A 16,745-nucleotide genomic window follows, 5' to 3' on the forward strand; every position below is an offset into this window, starting at 1 on the left:
TTCTTTTATTTTGCTATGCTACATGATCGAGTTGTAGCTAAACAATTTTTGTTGTTTGCTAGGCTGCATCGGAGCTGGGAGCTGGTGCAAAATCATGCCTGCTCTCCCCGAGGCCCCTTCCTCCTTCGACACCTCCGACAAACGCTTCTTCCCCGACAACGGCCTAGGTGAGCCACTTGCTTCTTTTCCTTTGCATGCTTACTCTCCTGCTCTGTGTGTCCACGGCCATTGAGTCATGGTAAATTGGGTGTTGGCCATCGCGTCATGGAAATTTCTTGGGTTGGGTTCGGGGCTGTGGTGACGGTGTCTACTGTAATCTCCAATTTTGTTTTTGTGAATGAAGGACGATCGATCTTCCTTGTGGATGATTTTTCATCTCTTGTAACTGTGTTGGGCCCTTTTATATCACTGCATGCTACATGGTTTGGTAACGACCCATGTTATATATTTGGACGGATCCTTTATATTTATGCTGAGAGGGTTTGATTCTTAGTCTTGAGTGGCAACGAAGGGCTTGACTGAATCTTTAATGTACTTACAAGGTACTACTCTCATGTATTGTTACGAGTCAACATACGCGTGCACGCTTGAGGTATCTTTAACAAGTTTATATTTGGATTTACAAAATCCCTTATATAATTTTGCTCCAACACAAAGTGCAATAGTGACAGATAAGCGTTCAGATAATGTTGAACGTGTATACAAAAAATGTTGGTCACTTATTAAAAAAATTGACATATACGAAAAAAACATAAAAAATAAAAAATAAAAAGCAAAAACTAGAGAAGAAATGTTAGACGTGTATTTGAAAAATATTGTTGACATATACAAAAATGGAGTTGACATATCAAAATAAAAGAAAGAAAAAGGAGAATAAAGAAAACCAAAGAAAAACGGAGAAGAAAAAATAAAAATAAAACAGAATAAAAAAGGAAAAATTTCGAAGAAAACCGCTCAAGTAGCCTAAGTAGGTGGCACCCCTTTTTCTTAACTTCAAAGGGTGTTGGGTGGAGTGGCTAGTGCAGCGCGCATTCAACCTATAAAGACCAGGGATCAAACCCTCTTCTCGCATTTCCTTTTTGCGAATATGCGCATGTAAATGCGCCAGCCCAATACATTGCGAGGGAAGAAAAAGCTTCAGTGAAAGCTGGTGCTTGTCCCGCTTAAGTCCATGAATAGTCATCGCGCTTGTTGCGTCCAATAGAGCGCTGACGCACAGGGGGCGCCGCAACAGAGCCGACCCAAGCTAGCGAACAACAGTGGACCTTAAAAAATGTCAGGCTTTGTAAAAAGGGAACCCGGGATCTCCTGTGCCGAATAGGTGCTTCTCTTGATCAGGGCGACAGGTCCAACCTCATGATCCATTTTGCATCCACATCATGTGCATTTTCAGCAACGAAACGTGGTTAGACACCTAAAAACACCAGTTGACCTAGCGTACGTTGTTGAATATAGTGCTGCAAGAAATAATTAAGAAACAAAACCAGCAGAAATATGATTATTTTTAAATCAAATAGAAAAAATTCTTTCAAAAAAACAAGATTTTTTTAAGAAAAGAGAACACATTATAAATATGAGAATAAAAAAATAAACTCAAACATTTAAAAAACTGGAAGTTTTTAAAATAATGAATAATTTTTTGGAACACATTTTTTCTGAAACACACAAAAAAATCAAAATGCGATTTTTTAAAATTAAACAAAAACTGGAATCCAAACATTTTATGAACTTTTGGAAAAAATTAAAAACAGGAACATTTCTTTGAAATTCGAAAGCAAAATTTCAAACGTGACTATTTTTTAAAACCTGGAACTTGTTTTGAAACTCTGGAACAAAATTCGAAAATACGAGCATTTTTTAAAATTTCTAAACAATTATTGAAATGGGGTCATTTTTTTAAACCCCAGAACAATATTTTAAAACATGAGCATTTTGCAAAATTCTGAATAATTTTTAAAATGGGAGCAAATTTGATTCCCCCAAACAAATTTCTAAACATGAAATTTGTAGAAATTAGCGAACAATTTTTTAAATGGAATAAGTTATTGAAATCCCCCAAAAAATTGGAAAGTTGTGAAATTTTCAAATATTTTGTGAATAGTGAACAATTTTTTTTTGTACAAAAATTTTAAATTCAGAACATTTTACAAGAATTTTGAATTTATGGGAAAAAAGAAAGAGCAGAAAAAGGAAGAAAATGAAAAATAAATAAAACAGTAACAGGAAGCAAGAAATAGAAAAAAGAAAAAACTAAAGAAAACGTAGAAATAAAACTTAAAAACGAGAAAACGATAAAACCAGGGAAAAAAACCAGTTTGGGAACTTTCTAGAACGTTTTGAAAACCGGAAGAAGGAAACAGTACAGTAAAAGACAAACGATAGATAATGGGAAGCATCGACATTACAATGCAGTGAGCGTTATATAGGATTTTCCGGCAAATGCACTACTCTCCCGGGTTTGGGTTCAGGCAGACCTGGCCAACGGGCCGTGGTTTGTGGGCCAGCACGGGAGCACGTGGGCCCAGCTCGTAACGTGTCTGGCCAATGCGTCACCTAGGTGGTTCTTGTCCTTCTCAAAAAAAAACCTAGGTGGTTCTTGTTTTGTTTGTAGGGTGCGACCTACTTGAAGGAAAAAGATGGGTTTTCACAAGGGTCTCCTGGGTTTTATTTTGTTTCTCTTTTTTTTATAGGTTTTTCTTTGATTCTTTCTCTGTTTTTACTGTTTTTTTTGTTTCTTTCTTGGTTTTCATTGCTTTTTTTCATGTTCTTTCTTTGTTCTACAGTTTTCTTTGTTTATTTCTCAGTTTTTACTAGCTTTTTCTTTTCTTCATTTTTTTCTCAGTTTTGTTTGGTTCTTTCCTCGGTTTTCTTTTGTTTTTCCTCGGGTTCTTTCCTCGGTTTTCTTTTGTTTTTCCTTAGTTTTTTTCTCCCAAGGCAGCGGCGGCGGAGCACGAAGACGGCGATCTAATCTGGTTCCGAAGGTGGTGGGGGAAGCGGTGGAGCCAACCTGAGAGCCATCGCGCGAAGCTGAGTGATGATGGAGGTGATGGCGTCTCGCTCCCTGGGACGGCTAAGCGGCCGCCAAAGCTGCAAGTAACCAGATCATTTGAACAAAGCGTCAGTAGCACGACGAAGAGGAATACGCTGAATCATAAGTTTATTCCTAACAGTCCATAGTGTCCAGGCAAGGACCCCAATGGTCAGCCACCTAATGTGGCGTAACACGGGCGGGATCGCCTGGAGTTCGGCAAAGAGAGCGGGAAAGTTGTTGTGGTCATTTGCATCTGTGCTAATGATTCCAATGATGTTATCGGGGGGCTAATATACGATGGGCTTTCTTGGTGGGTGTGAGAACATGCACTAGGGTTTGCAAGACAAGCGGAAGTGGAAAAAATGTCGAAGTTATGGTGATGTAATCAAAACTTGATCAAACATTTGCCATGTGTCTTCGTGAAATAGAACAACATATCGTAAATGCCTGAACTACTTTATCACTTCATAGCGTTGATTCAGAAGAATTTTCATGACATTCTTTTTTTTTGAAACGGAGGTAATAGATTTGCCTTATATATTATTAATTAAGACGTACCTACATGGAGCTAGCCCCCACATCGCTCCCAAGAGGGGTGGCTCGGGCGGAACCCTAGCACAGCCACCACCCCTTCCCTTCCGACCCTGCCCCGAGGCTGACAGCGGTGGCGGGTCCTCATCCTCCTCGCGTGACTGATGGCGGTGAGGGGCTTATCATTCTCGCATTGCGGGATCTCCGGCCGAAGCTTCACGACGGCCCTAGACGGCGTGGTTCGTCCGGCAGAGATGGGCACCGGGGCGGCAGCCCTGGATTTCTTTGGCGACCTCGACTGCCGCCGTGGCCGCGAAGGCGGCACGGGCAACTGGTTTGGGGTGCTCGGTGTGGCTCAACTACTCATCTCCGCGTGGTCCTTGGTTTCTTTTTGCTCTCAGATGATGTTCTGCCGGTTGCCGACCCTCATGGATCTGGTCGTTGACGAGTTCCGGAATGTTCCGCCAGAGACCTTTATTGGGTGCTTGACGCCTGTAGATTTGCCCGGTCGGATGGGATTCAGTTGTGTGCGCCCCTATTTCAGCCCGAGTGGCTTCGGGAGGGTGTGACGTGAAGCTTCGTTGTCTGTTGACATTATGGGACACGTCGGTATTTCGATTTCCATGATGAATACAGTCATGGAGAACGTCATGATGGCTGAGGTCAGAGGCCTTGTAATGGCGTATCGAGTCTTCGTGGCGATGTGGACTTTGTTTGATGATTCGTGACTCGTACAATGGCATCGTCAAGTGGGGCGGTAACACGGGCAAAGTACAGAGTCTTAGCTTTCAGGGTGAAAACCCAAGGTATGGCATTAATTGGTTGTGCCTGGCAGCGACCTTGTTGAAGGCATTGCTTTGAGAGCGCGGACTTCTCCAGGGTGAAAAACTAAGATCTAGGATCAGACGATGACGGTGCTTGTGCACAGTTTTGTTTTTGGAGGCGTCGCTTTTGGAGAACTTGGACTTCGGGTGTTGTCTAGGTGGTGGTTCATGCTGCAGTTACAAGGAATTGATCATTGTAGCGGGATCTTTCTTTTTTCTTCTTCTTTTTTGATTGTGTGCTTCCGTAGGGTGCAAATGGTGCAACCCACGAGCATTGTAAGGGATGACATAGCTTTTCTATTTGGTGTGTTGGTGTCGGATCTCTTAATTGGCCCACCAATCTCTGACGGAATCCTCGATGTGCCAATCCGAAGTTTCGAAGTCAATCAAGTGCAACCAATCATTAACCATGTTTCAAGGTAAAACAGTATTTGTAAAAGAGGCATGGATCAAATTCCTGGACTTGCTTGCATAGAGGATACATATCACAATTATGATATCCATGTTTGGCCAATGAAGGTCCATGATGAAGGTAGCCAAGGAGAAATGGTACGGTGCACATGATGGACGAAAGGAAGGGAGAAAAAGAATATTCACGCTTATACTATGTAGTGAAAAACTAAACATATGTTGTGCTCTATGGATTTTAAAAAAAATAAATGACACGCACGTACTTTGTTTGTTATTCCGTGGCAACGCATGGATATTTAGCTAGTAATATATAAAAGTAGAAAAAAAAAGGAGCAAGCAGGGCGCGTAACCCGCTGGCCAATGCGTCACCTAGGTGGTTCTTGTCCTTCTCAAAAAAAGACCTAGGTGGTTCTTGTTTTGTTAGTAGGGCGCGACCTACTTGAAGGGAAAAGGGGTGGGTTTTCACAAGGGTCTTCCGGGTTTTATTTTGTTTCTATTTTTCCTTTTCTTGATCGGGTTTTCTTCGTTTCTTTCTCTGTTTTTACTTTTTTTTGTTTCTTTCTGGGTTTTCATTGCCTGTTTTATTTTCTTTCTTTGTTCTACAGCTTTATTTGTTTATTTCTCAGTTTTTACTAGCTTTTCCTTTTCTTCATTTTTTTCTCAGTTTTGTTTGGTTCTTTCCTCGGTTTTCTTTTGTTTTTCCTCGGGTTTTCATTGTTTTTTTATACACATCTTTGGTATATATTTAATACATTTTTCTAATACACATTTAACATTTTTCATATACAAGATTAACATTTATGGTCAACAGTTTGTCTAGACACATTTAATATTTTCCAAATGCTTAATTAACATTTTCCAAATAGCAAATTAACATTCTTTAATACATGGTCAACATTATTTTCAAATGCTTGATTAATATTCATGCCGGCGACGATGTCCTTGGCGATCTTCATGCAGGAGGATCTTGGTCAGCGGGAGCACGACGATGCTCATTAAGTCGTCGGCCTTAACTAATCAATCTGGGTGCCTCGTTTGGACAGGCCGCGTCAACATCATTCGTGCATGGGCCCTAACCTCACCTCACCTCATCTCAGTGCATGGACAAGGACAACACATTATTGTCTGAATCTGATCATTGCTACTGTTACCAACCCAGCAGCTTGAGAAAAGAAAAAATGAGTATGCCTGAAGAATTTAGCAGGAGCAACATAGTATCTTCTTCTCCTCAATCTCAAGTAGCCTGTACCACTCCTTGGGAATCGATTGCTCAAGTTTGTTTTTCTCTCGTATCAATTCACAGGTGTAGCATGCTTCCACATGAACTTTCTGTGCCGTGGGATCTACCATACCACCACTATTGCATGATGAATTGTTACTGCTCATCTTGTCCTACCACTCCTCTTCATGTGGGAGGGACTTGCAGCATGAATTATTACTGATAAAGTGGTTGCGCCATGAATCCATGTCGCATGCCCCGCCTGCCACCTCTACTCCCAGTACACTTGTTATAAACCAGTAGGAGTACACAAGCTTTTTATTTACACTTGTAGGTATAGGTGAAGCACAAGCATGAGGCTTGCGCATACCAAAGTGGCACGTAGCACCAACAAGCCAGCTATGGAATGAATGGCTACCCAACAAGAAAGAAGAGATGGGCGGATGTGCAACTGCTGCATGCATGCTTCCCCCGTGCTTGCCAAGAGGAGAGAAAAAACATCTTCTTCCTTTCCCATTTGGTTGGTTGGTTCATGGGCACGGGCAGGATGTGTGTGCACTTCAGTGTCGATATGAATGAACGCTCCTAGCTAGTAATAAACTGTTTCGTGTTTTCATGACAAATTAGGGGGTGCAAATTATTATTATTTTTCTCCTAAACATGGATGGATAGGTGAACGGGCATGAGAAACTGAGCTGAAAAGAGGATGATATGTCGGGACAAACTAATTGTTTGAGCGAAAAGAGCAAAGCATGGCAATGGCACATATCCACAAGGAAGAGTATGGCAATTGGGTAATGGACTGACTGCGAAATAGCGTCTGGACTGACCGTGGACAAGGGAGAAGAGGTTGTCGTTGGGGAAGTAGTGGTATGAGTGATCTCCTAACCTAGAAAAAATGAAGCTTGTTGAGGTCCTTGACAACAAAATCAGAACTAAAGAGTTGAGAGAAGTCCATCAACAACAACGTCTGAAGAACTGACAAGAGTGATATCATCAACATAACCCAGAAGTTACATAGTAACCTCGGGTGTTGTATAAGGAGTAATGTATCAGCTGTACAGGGAACAAAGCCATGAGCATGAAAACCTTAGGCAAGACGAGTATGACAGACACACCTGCTTCAGGCCATATAATGCTTTGTCCAAACGATACAAGTGATGAGGATGACTAGGATTAATAAACCCCGGTGGCTGCCACATTTATACTTCCTCATTTAACACATCATGAAGAAAAGCATTCTGAATATAGTCTTCCTCCATGATCCGCTCTCCATTGCGACACGCCCAGGCATCGACGACATGGCCACGCTTTGCTAGCCGGGGTCGTGTATCAGCTCACCGTAGGAGAGTATTGTGGTGGTAGACGAGCATGCTCGCCGCCTTGAGATCAGAAACGGACATCACTGAGCAATGTGTCTCACACGCCATCCTCGTTCTCATTCGCGGGACTAGATGTTTCCATGCATATCCATTGTAACAAACCATATTGCTTTTTTCCCAGTCCCTCGAAGATGCTCATAGGAGTAGGATGTGTATGTCCTCGTTCGTAGAGACGAGTGTATGACACACACACACACACACACACATATATATATAAGCATCTTCGTTTTAAAAAAGAAAAAGAAAAGGAGTGTTTTGTCAAGGGCTTTGGCATGTAGTCGTGTTCCTAGAGGAGGATTTTGTATCTTTCTATCTACTTCCATGGCTGAATCTGATGAGACAAACAAGTAAGAAATTAACTACTCCCTCCCTCCGTCTCATAATATAAAAATGCTTTTTAAATTTAAAAAGCATTTTTATATTATGGGAGGGAAAGAGTATATGATGATCGATGGTGCATTTCAAATTCAAAGCTAGTGATCTACAAATCCGACGATTGATCAAACCAACCAAATAAAATCCTATCTAGCTCGCTAGCTGGAGATCGAGACAATCTCATCCGAATCAACCAATGTATATATCCAGCTCGATCGATCCTCCGATCGATGAAACTGAAGACTCTAACCAGACTGTCAGTCCGTCGGCGGCCCGGGCGCGCCCACGATGATGGTGCCGGACCAGCGCGCGGGCGAGTGGTCGCTGCTGTCGGACGAGGACATGGCCACGGCGCGCGCCTCACGCACCATCCGCAGCACCTCAGCCGTGCCCGGCGCGCGCCGGGTCCGCGGCCACGCACGCCGCCGCCACGCCAACCAGCGCGCCCAGCTTCTCCTCGGCGGGGCCGGCTGCGCCGGACGCAGCCGACTCGCCGCCCGACTCGATGGACATTTCCTCCTCGCGCGCGTCGCGCACCCATGCGGTCACCTCGTTGGCACCACCACCGGCGCCGCGCTCGTCCAGGAGGTCTGGGAACGGCGTGCGGCCCGTGAGCAGCTCCAGCAGGAGCACGCCGAAGCTGTACACGTCGGACGCGGCCGTGAAGGAGGAGTAGGAGCGGCTATCCGGGGCCCGGTAGAGAAGGGAGGCGGAGGATGCGTCGGTGCCGGCGGCGTGGAGGGCGGGGATGAGGCCGTAGTCGGTGAGGCAGGACTCGAAGTCGGGGCCGAGGAGGACGTTGGAGAGCTAGGAGGATCTTGGTCAGCGGGAGCACGAGGATGCTCATTAAGTTGCATGCCTTAACTAATCAATCTGGGTGCCTCGTTTGGACAGGCCGCGTCAACAACATTCGTGCATGGGCCCTAACCTCATGCGTTTAATTATTTCCAATAAATCTTATTTGAATTCAATAGTCTTCATCACAAAAGAGCCAGCACAAGAAGTATCGAGCATGATGCGATTGTTATCAGAAAAACGAGCATATAAATTTTGAATAATCATCTCTCTTAAGAGCTCATGATTGGGGCATGAATATAACATTGATTTAAGCCTCCCCCAAGCTTGAGCGATGCTTTCTCCTTCGCGAGGCCAAAAATTATATATATAATTGCGATCACGATGAACAAAATGCATAGGATAAAACTTCTGATAAAATTCCAATTTCAATCGTTTGTAATTCCAAGACCCCATATCATCAAATAGCCTATACCATGTCGATGCATCTCCCTTCAAAAATAAAGGGAAGACCTTCTTAACAACATCTCCGGGTACACCTGCAAGATTAAATAATCCACAAACTTCATCCACATATATTAGATGCTCATCAGGATGTTTTGTTCCATCTCCTAAAAAGGGATTAGCTAGCAATTTTTCTATCATATCCGAAGAAATTTCAAAGCAAACATTTTCACTTTCAGTAGGTTCAGTAGGTTGAGGAGCAACTCTTTACTCTACTGGTCGGGGTGAAGATACCCCGAACAAGCCCCTCAGAGGATTACTTTCCATAGTAACAAGTGACAGTAAATTTCAGCACACTATATAAATTTTTCCTTACCAAATTCCACCTACCAAAAGCGCTTCACTCCCCGGCAACGGCGCCAGAAAAGAGTCTTGATGACCCACAAGTATAGGGATCTATCGTAGTTTTATCGATAAGTAAGAGTGTCGAACCCAACGAGGAGCAGAAGAAAATGATAAGCGATTTCCAGCAAGGTATTCTCTGCAAGTACAGAAATAAGTGGTGACATATAGTTTTGTGATAGGATAATTTGTAACGAGCAACAAGTAACAAAAGTAAATAAGGTGCATCAAGGTGGCTCAATCCTTTTTGTAGCAAAGGAAAAGCCTGGACAAACTCTTATATAGAGAAAAGCGCTCCCGAGGACACATGGGAATATCATCAAGCTAGTTTTCATCACGCTCATATGATTCGCGTTCGGTACTTTGATAATTTGGTACGTGGGTGGACCGGTGCTTGGGTACTGTCCTTACTTGGACAAGCATCCCACTTATGATTAACCTCTATTGCAAGCATCCGCAACTACAACAAAAGTATTAAGTTAAGCCTAACCATAGCATGAAACATATGGATCCAAATCAGCCCCTTACGAAGCAACGCATAAACTAGGGTTTAAGCTTCTGTCACTCTAGCAACCCATCATCTACGTATTACTTCCCAATGCCTTCCTCTAGGCCCAAATAATGTTGAAGTGTCATGTAGTCGACGTTCACATAACACCACTAGAGGAGAGACAACATACATCTCATCAAAATATCGAACGAATACCAAATTCACATGACTACTAATAGCAAGACTTCTCCCATGTCCTCAGGAACAACCGTAACTACACACAAAGCATAAACATGTTCATAATCAGAGGGGTATTAATATGCATATATGATCTGAACATATGATCTTCCACCAATTAAACCAACTAGCATCAACTACAAGGAGTAATTAACACTACTAGCAACCTACTAGCACCAATCCCGGACTTGGAGACAAGATTTGGATACAAGAGATGAACTAGGGTTTTGAGAGGAGATTGTGCTGATGAAGATGTTGATGGAGAGTGCCCTCTCCCGATGAGAGGAGCGTTGGTGATGACGATGGCAATGATTCCCCCCCCTCCCCCCCGGAGGGAAGTTTCCCCGGCAGAACAGCTCCGCCAGAGCCCTAGATTGGTTCCGCCTCATGGCGGCGGAGTTTCGTCCGAGAAGATGGCTTCTTATTTTTTTCCCATCGAAAGACTTCATATAGCGGAAGATGGCCACCGGAGGGGGGCGCGCCCAGGGGGTAGGGCGCGCCCCCACCCTCGTGGGCAGGGTGTGGCCCCCCTGGTGAACTTCTTCCACTGAGTATTTTTTTATATATTCTGAAAACGTCTTCCGTGAAGTTTCGGGACTTTTGGAGCTGTGCAGAATAGGTCTCTAATATTTGCTCCTTTTCCAGCCAAGAATCCCAGCTGCCGGCATTCTTCCTCTTTATGGAAACCTTGTAAAATAAGAGAGAATATGCATAAGTATTGTGACATAATGTGTAATAACAACCCATAATGCAATAAATATCGATATAAAAGCATGATGCAAAATGGACGTATCAATCACCATGATCTTGCGTGTGCGTAGGAATTTTTTTGAAATTACTACGTTCCCTAACAGGGAAGGGGCTGGGCGAGCGCGCGTCCGAGCTGCACAGCTACAATGGCAGTGGCGGCGGCGGTGAGGGAAGAGTGGGGACGAGTGGAGAAGAATGAAGGGCGTGCGGCCAGAGGGAGGGAGGGGCGGATAGAAAAAGGCGTCCATGTGCCACCGACGGGCGGGCCAGGGGAGGACACGCGCAGACGGCCTGCGACACCGCGTGCTGTCCGTTTCATCCAAAAAGCAGCGCAAACTTGGGCCAGGGATGGGTCGAAAGCGGACAGAAAACAGACAAAAGTCCATTTGCGCCCGCGTGCTGGGCCGTCTGGTTCGTCCGTTTTACTCCAAACGGACGCGCGCGGACAGGATGGGGTCACGCGGTGGAGTTGGCCTTATGTCAACCGATCTTGCAGCATCTCAAACATGGAATCTACCGGCCAGTTAAAATGATGGGCAGTAATAGGCGCCGGCCGACCGACCCAAACTTTCGGCCGGTCCCCGCGCGGCCATACGATTTAATACGCACACACCGTTGGATCGCATATGTCCTCCACCCCCGCAACCATCTCAGATCCATTTTCTTCCCCCAAATCCTCATGGAAGTTGGAGGCCCAGATGTGCAGCGCGGTTGTCTCTGCAGTCCGCGACAATCCTCTCTGGCCACCGGCCATGCCCCCCCTGCCGTACATCACCGCGGCTCGCCATCGCCGTTGCTGCAATGTCGCTTGTTGAAGCATCTCCATTGTGGGTCGCGGCAAAATTTCTTCACCGGTCGCACTCAGAGTCTCGCTCCTGGTAGGTCGCCATCTTCATCGATTGCAGCTCGTCGCCGTCGCATCTCGCCGCCAAAAAAAAGTCGATGCAACTCTGCATCGAGTAAAACAAATGCATCAAAAACAAATGTCGGTTCCAGCAAAATTGGGACATGGTTCCAGCAAAATTGGGACTTGGTTCCAGCACGATGCAACCTCTCGTATGCATCAAACTCCTATGCATCAAAAACAAATGCCGGTGAAGCAAAAAAAATTCTCAGTTCCAGCAAAACAATACATCGGTTCCAGCAAAGAACAAAAATTCAGCAAAAAAAAAGACACATCAGGAAAAAAACAGGCACCCCCCTCTTGCAGCTCCCCGCGTCAAACGATGTTGGATGCAGCCCTCCGGCAATGCGTCGACCTTGTAGCACATCCAGGAGCTGGTTCCAGCTAATTGGGGCACTGGTTCCAGCAAAAACGAAGATGCTCAACAAAATCGAATGGGGATGGTAGCAAAAACGAAAAAGGGTTGTAGCAAAACAGATGGGTGGATCCAGCAAAATAAGAACCTGGTTCCAGCAAACCCCTGGGTTTCAGAACAAACACGCCGTCGCCGTCGCCGATTGCAGCTTGGCCATGGGAAGAATGGACCTTGGGCCCTTGGCTGCTCTGGCCATGGAGAGGGCGTGCAACCAGCTGCCGGCGGACAAGGGGACGAGGTCGTAGTCGCTGAGGCAGGACTAGAAGTCGGGGCCGAGGAGGACGTTGGAGGGCTTGAGGTTGCCGTGCACGATGGCCAAGGAGTGGAGGTGGAGCAGGCCGGTGGTGATGTCCTCGGCGATCTTCATGCAGGAGGTCCAGTGCAGTGGCTTGCCCTTGCTCGACGGCCGAGACCCTGCATTGCACGCACGCATGCATTTCCAACCATTATACCACATTTAAATCGCAAAACATGAATGGTCACATTGTTTGTTCTAGTTCAGTACATAGCTTGCAAAAAAGTCTATTACTACTAGTTAAGTTCCATGCTATGGTCATCAGCATGGACGAACATTTAGTCATTTACTAGGTAGAACCCACAGCTGAGCTGAGCTGAGGTAGCTGTGTGTGTAGTGTGAGGCCAGCCAGCCAGCCAGTCATCAAGCATTTGGCAGGCAACAATTACTATTTGCAAATAAAAAAGGACCACTCTGATATGCAACAATTCCTACTATAGTGGTGATTAACAAGGACCATTGTCACTCTATGGTGCAACAATTACTACTAATATAGTGGTGATTAAAAAGGACCACTGTCACGCACAAGCAAGCGTGCACCCATAAATCTGTGTACAACATGTGTCATTGTATCTGTTTAATAATATGGCTGCATGCATCATCCGGATGGATGCAAAGGCAAGAGATAATCCTCTTTTTCAAAAAAAGAAAAATTGTGCCATTGTATTTGTGCGCTTGTCCCTAGCCTGTGAAGATAAAGCCCTTCCCAGTGCTCCATGGTGTACAGATGTTAAGGGTGCCACATAAGCAGAAAAATGATGTGGCAAAGCAATTAAAGAGGAGAGAGAATATTATGGTGACCCCAATAAGAATCAATGCTAAGCACGTGGACTTAGGCAAAAAGACTATCAACCAATACATGAAGTAGTTTTATTACTAAACAATTAAAAAGAGGACGCTTAGCTACATAATCTAAGCACCGATGCATTGGGGGCATTAGTTGCTAAGCATTTTAATGCACTTAGCACCCTACTTTAGCACCAATGCATTGGGAGAGGTCTAAGACATGGTGGATGCGCACTGAAGAAACAAACTTTATCTTCTGTCTTGGGTTCAGGACATGTTGGCATTTGACTGTATGCCTCGGCCAATTTAGGAAGAAGATTTGGACGGTGGCACAAGAATAAAAAGGCCCACTTTTTTCTAATCAACAAGTCCGTACACAATCTTGGTGACTCACATGCATGCGTGTTCATGTTCATGTTCTTGTTTTTCTTTTATATATGAATGAACGAAAAGAAAATAATATTTTGATTCAGTGAGAGCTCGTACTGCTAGTGCTTTTTCTTTCTTGTCATGTCGTCCGGTGATCTTGTGGCTGCCTAGGTTTACGCCGTGTCTCGATGGGGGCGTGTTCCCCGGCCGGGATTCTCTCTCTGTCGGCCACTCTTGTTACGGCCCAATGTTTCATTATGTCAACCGATCTTCGATCTCGGACATGGAATCTACCGGCCAGTCAAAATGATTTACTACATGCTGCTCCGATGGCCATAGTAAAGTACTTCCTCCGTTTATTATTAGTCCGTATATAAGATTTTGTGAAACTCAAGTTTTATAGAGTTTGACTAATTTTATATTAAAAAAAATAAACATTCACAGCAGGGACGTGCCGACAAAATCCGAGGCCCTGTGCGAAACTAAAAAATAAGGCCCTATCTCATAAAAGAATAAACTAACAAACAATCATAATGCATATATATCTCACAGAAAAAAATATAATATACTGTATATAGTATAATGTCTTACATAACAACTGGACATATAAAAAAGTCATACCTATCCAACTCCCGGTTGCTATTTATTTGAACATCCTCATTCTTTTAGTATTTTTTAAAATGAAATTTTCAATGATATCCTCATAATCAATCTTCTTCAACACTTCACTCTCAAGTGCTATTGTGGCCAAATCATTGAGTCTTTGTTTTTTCGACAAAGGATGGATTTTATTAGCTCAATATGGAGCATCAAGGGGATACAAACACAAAGAGCACACACCCGGCCTCTGCATAGCTAAGATGCACACAGCCAACACAAACGCACACACACAAAAATCACACCGACAACTAGCAAAGTCATACGACCGAAGCTATGCCAAGGCGGATAGGAAACAAAAAGAAAGTGAAAAAAAGCAATGATAATCCACGCCGAGCAGGTGTTGATCCAAAAGAAGATGGTGCAAGCGCACGTGATCCGAACGTGGACACAGCCACGCAGACTAAACGCGCACGCACTATGAAAGCAGCTTGCCAAAGACCGTCCGCGGAACCAGAACCTCCGTCGATATTCAAGTGACATCGGTCGCAGCTCAAATAGCAAGAAGAGATGGTACCGCCAAAATCTCATTGAGACGCTCCGGCGATCCCATGCTTCCGATGCAAGTGTTCGTCGATGGTAAATCTTAGCATGACCATGGGCCCCAGACAATACACCACGAGCCTACACTGCGTCGCCTTGGCTGCAACAAGCCGTCAATATCATCGAAGATGACTTGGCTATCTGTACCGCTATCACATCCATGGACTACCACTATGCACCATGTTCGCAAGGCCACACTGCAGCAACGGATCGTCCCTGCTTGACGGCACAAAAGCAACCGGCAAACCGCCACCAGCCACTAGTCTCGCTAACTAGGCCCAACTCCAAGATGATACCCCCAACGGGGAACACGACCCCAAGTGCCGCCATCATCCGATCCGGGCAAACCTGGACCTAGGGTTTCCCCTCAAGTGTTCTGGGAGGGAAGCCGGAGATTACATGTCGACGCCTTCATCAAGGTAGCGACGCCATAGGCGCCATCGTCATTGGCTTCGACCGTAGTCAAAGTCTGGCTTTCGCCCGCAGTCTCCATATCCTCCAGAAAAATGAGCCTAGCTGCTCCACCACGTCCACCTTCTTCAGCACAGGACCACCATGGCCGGAGGACTGGATCCTTCTAAGCCGGAAAGTCCCGAGGCAGGCCGATGAGATATGAATCAGATCAGGGACCGCACCGACCGAAGAAGGCGCCACGCCGGATCACCGGAGCGCCGTCGCCTTGTGCACGCCATCCAGCCACCGCCATGCATCTGGGCCTCCCAGCATCGACGCCATGCCACCGCCCGCCGGTGAGCGCCGCAGCCCCACCACCCTCTCCCGCAGATCTGGCCAAGGCATCTCGTGGCCAGCCGCCACACGGATCAGCCGAGGCATCCGATGGGTTGCCGCCAATGAGATCCAGGCCGGGGGAGAGAGAGGCCAACTCAGTCATAGTAGTACGCATATAGGACTTCAATAGCTTTAAGGTAGAACTGTTACAATGTGATTCTTAATCAAGGAGGTAAGAACTGGTCTCTAACTAAGTAAAAATCTTTGTCAATAGTTAATGAAAATTAGGAATTAGGAGTAGGAATCAAAGTTAATAGAAAAGGACTCGCTAGTCTTTAAGCACCTGGAGGCTGCAGTCAGTCACCGATCAATCTGATGAGCAACGAGTCTGAAATTTAAGAGAGGAGGCGAGGAAGGCAACGGCGGCGGCGGCCTGAATCCGATCGCAGGCATGTCCGATCGATCAGCGGCCTGAATCCGATCGCAGGCATGTTCGATCGATCTAAGGCGACGAGATGTTTCCTGTAGCGACGCCGTCCGGCCGACGCGATTGCGGTTTCCCGTTCCCGGTCGAGAGTTCCAGAGTCGAGATGATCCCCATTCCAGACCGATCCTGTTGTTTTTTAGACCGACGAGGGCTCGAGGCAACGATCCCGTTTCCATCTCTCTCTCTCTCTTTTTTGAGGGAATATCTCATTTCCATCTAGTACAACGTAGATTATGTTTTTTGAGCGGTAAACCAAACTTTATTGATTAATGTTTCGGTTTACAGGAATAACAAAGGGATCATGGGGTACTCCCAGCCACAAATGGCGCCCTTGAACTAGAGAAGTACAGAATTTAACTAGATTATGAGCATCAACATTCCCATGACGTCCTTCAAAGATGAAGTCGCAACGTGTGAATTGTCTTGCCTGGCTTTGGATCTCCTTGATAATCACGCTATATCTTCCTGCCGTCCTGCCGTCCCTTTCTTAATTTCCTCCACAACAGTTTTGCAATCACAGGCAACAACAATCTGAGCAAAATGTAAATCCTGAGCTAGGGCTAGCGCCTCACGGCAGGCCAGCGCTTCTAGCATCGGTGGATCGTTGATCTCATCAAAAACCATTGCTGAGGAACCGAGGAACTGGCCATCGTGGTTCCTTCCTATGGT

The 16,745-nt window shown here is 45.4% G+C and overlaps 1 pseudogene; it reads right to left on the bottom strand.

Annotated features, from left to right (window-relative positions):
• Positions 1-8,030: 8,030 nt before the first annotated feature.
• LOC125517103 lies at positions 8,031-12,725 on the bottom strand (annotated as a pseudogene).
• Between the last annotated feature and the right edge of the window lie 4,020 nt (positions 12,726-16,745).

The sequence above is a fragment of the Triticum urartu genome, chromosome 6 (genome assembly GCF_003073215.2).
Source record: "Triticum urartu cultivar G1812 chromosome 6, Tu2.1, whole genome shotgun sequence".
Lineage (NCBI taxonomy): Eukaryota > Viridiplantae > Streptophyta > Magnoliopsida > Poales > Poaceae > Triticum > Triticum urartu.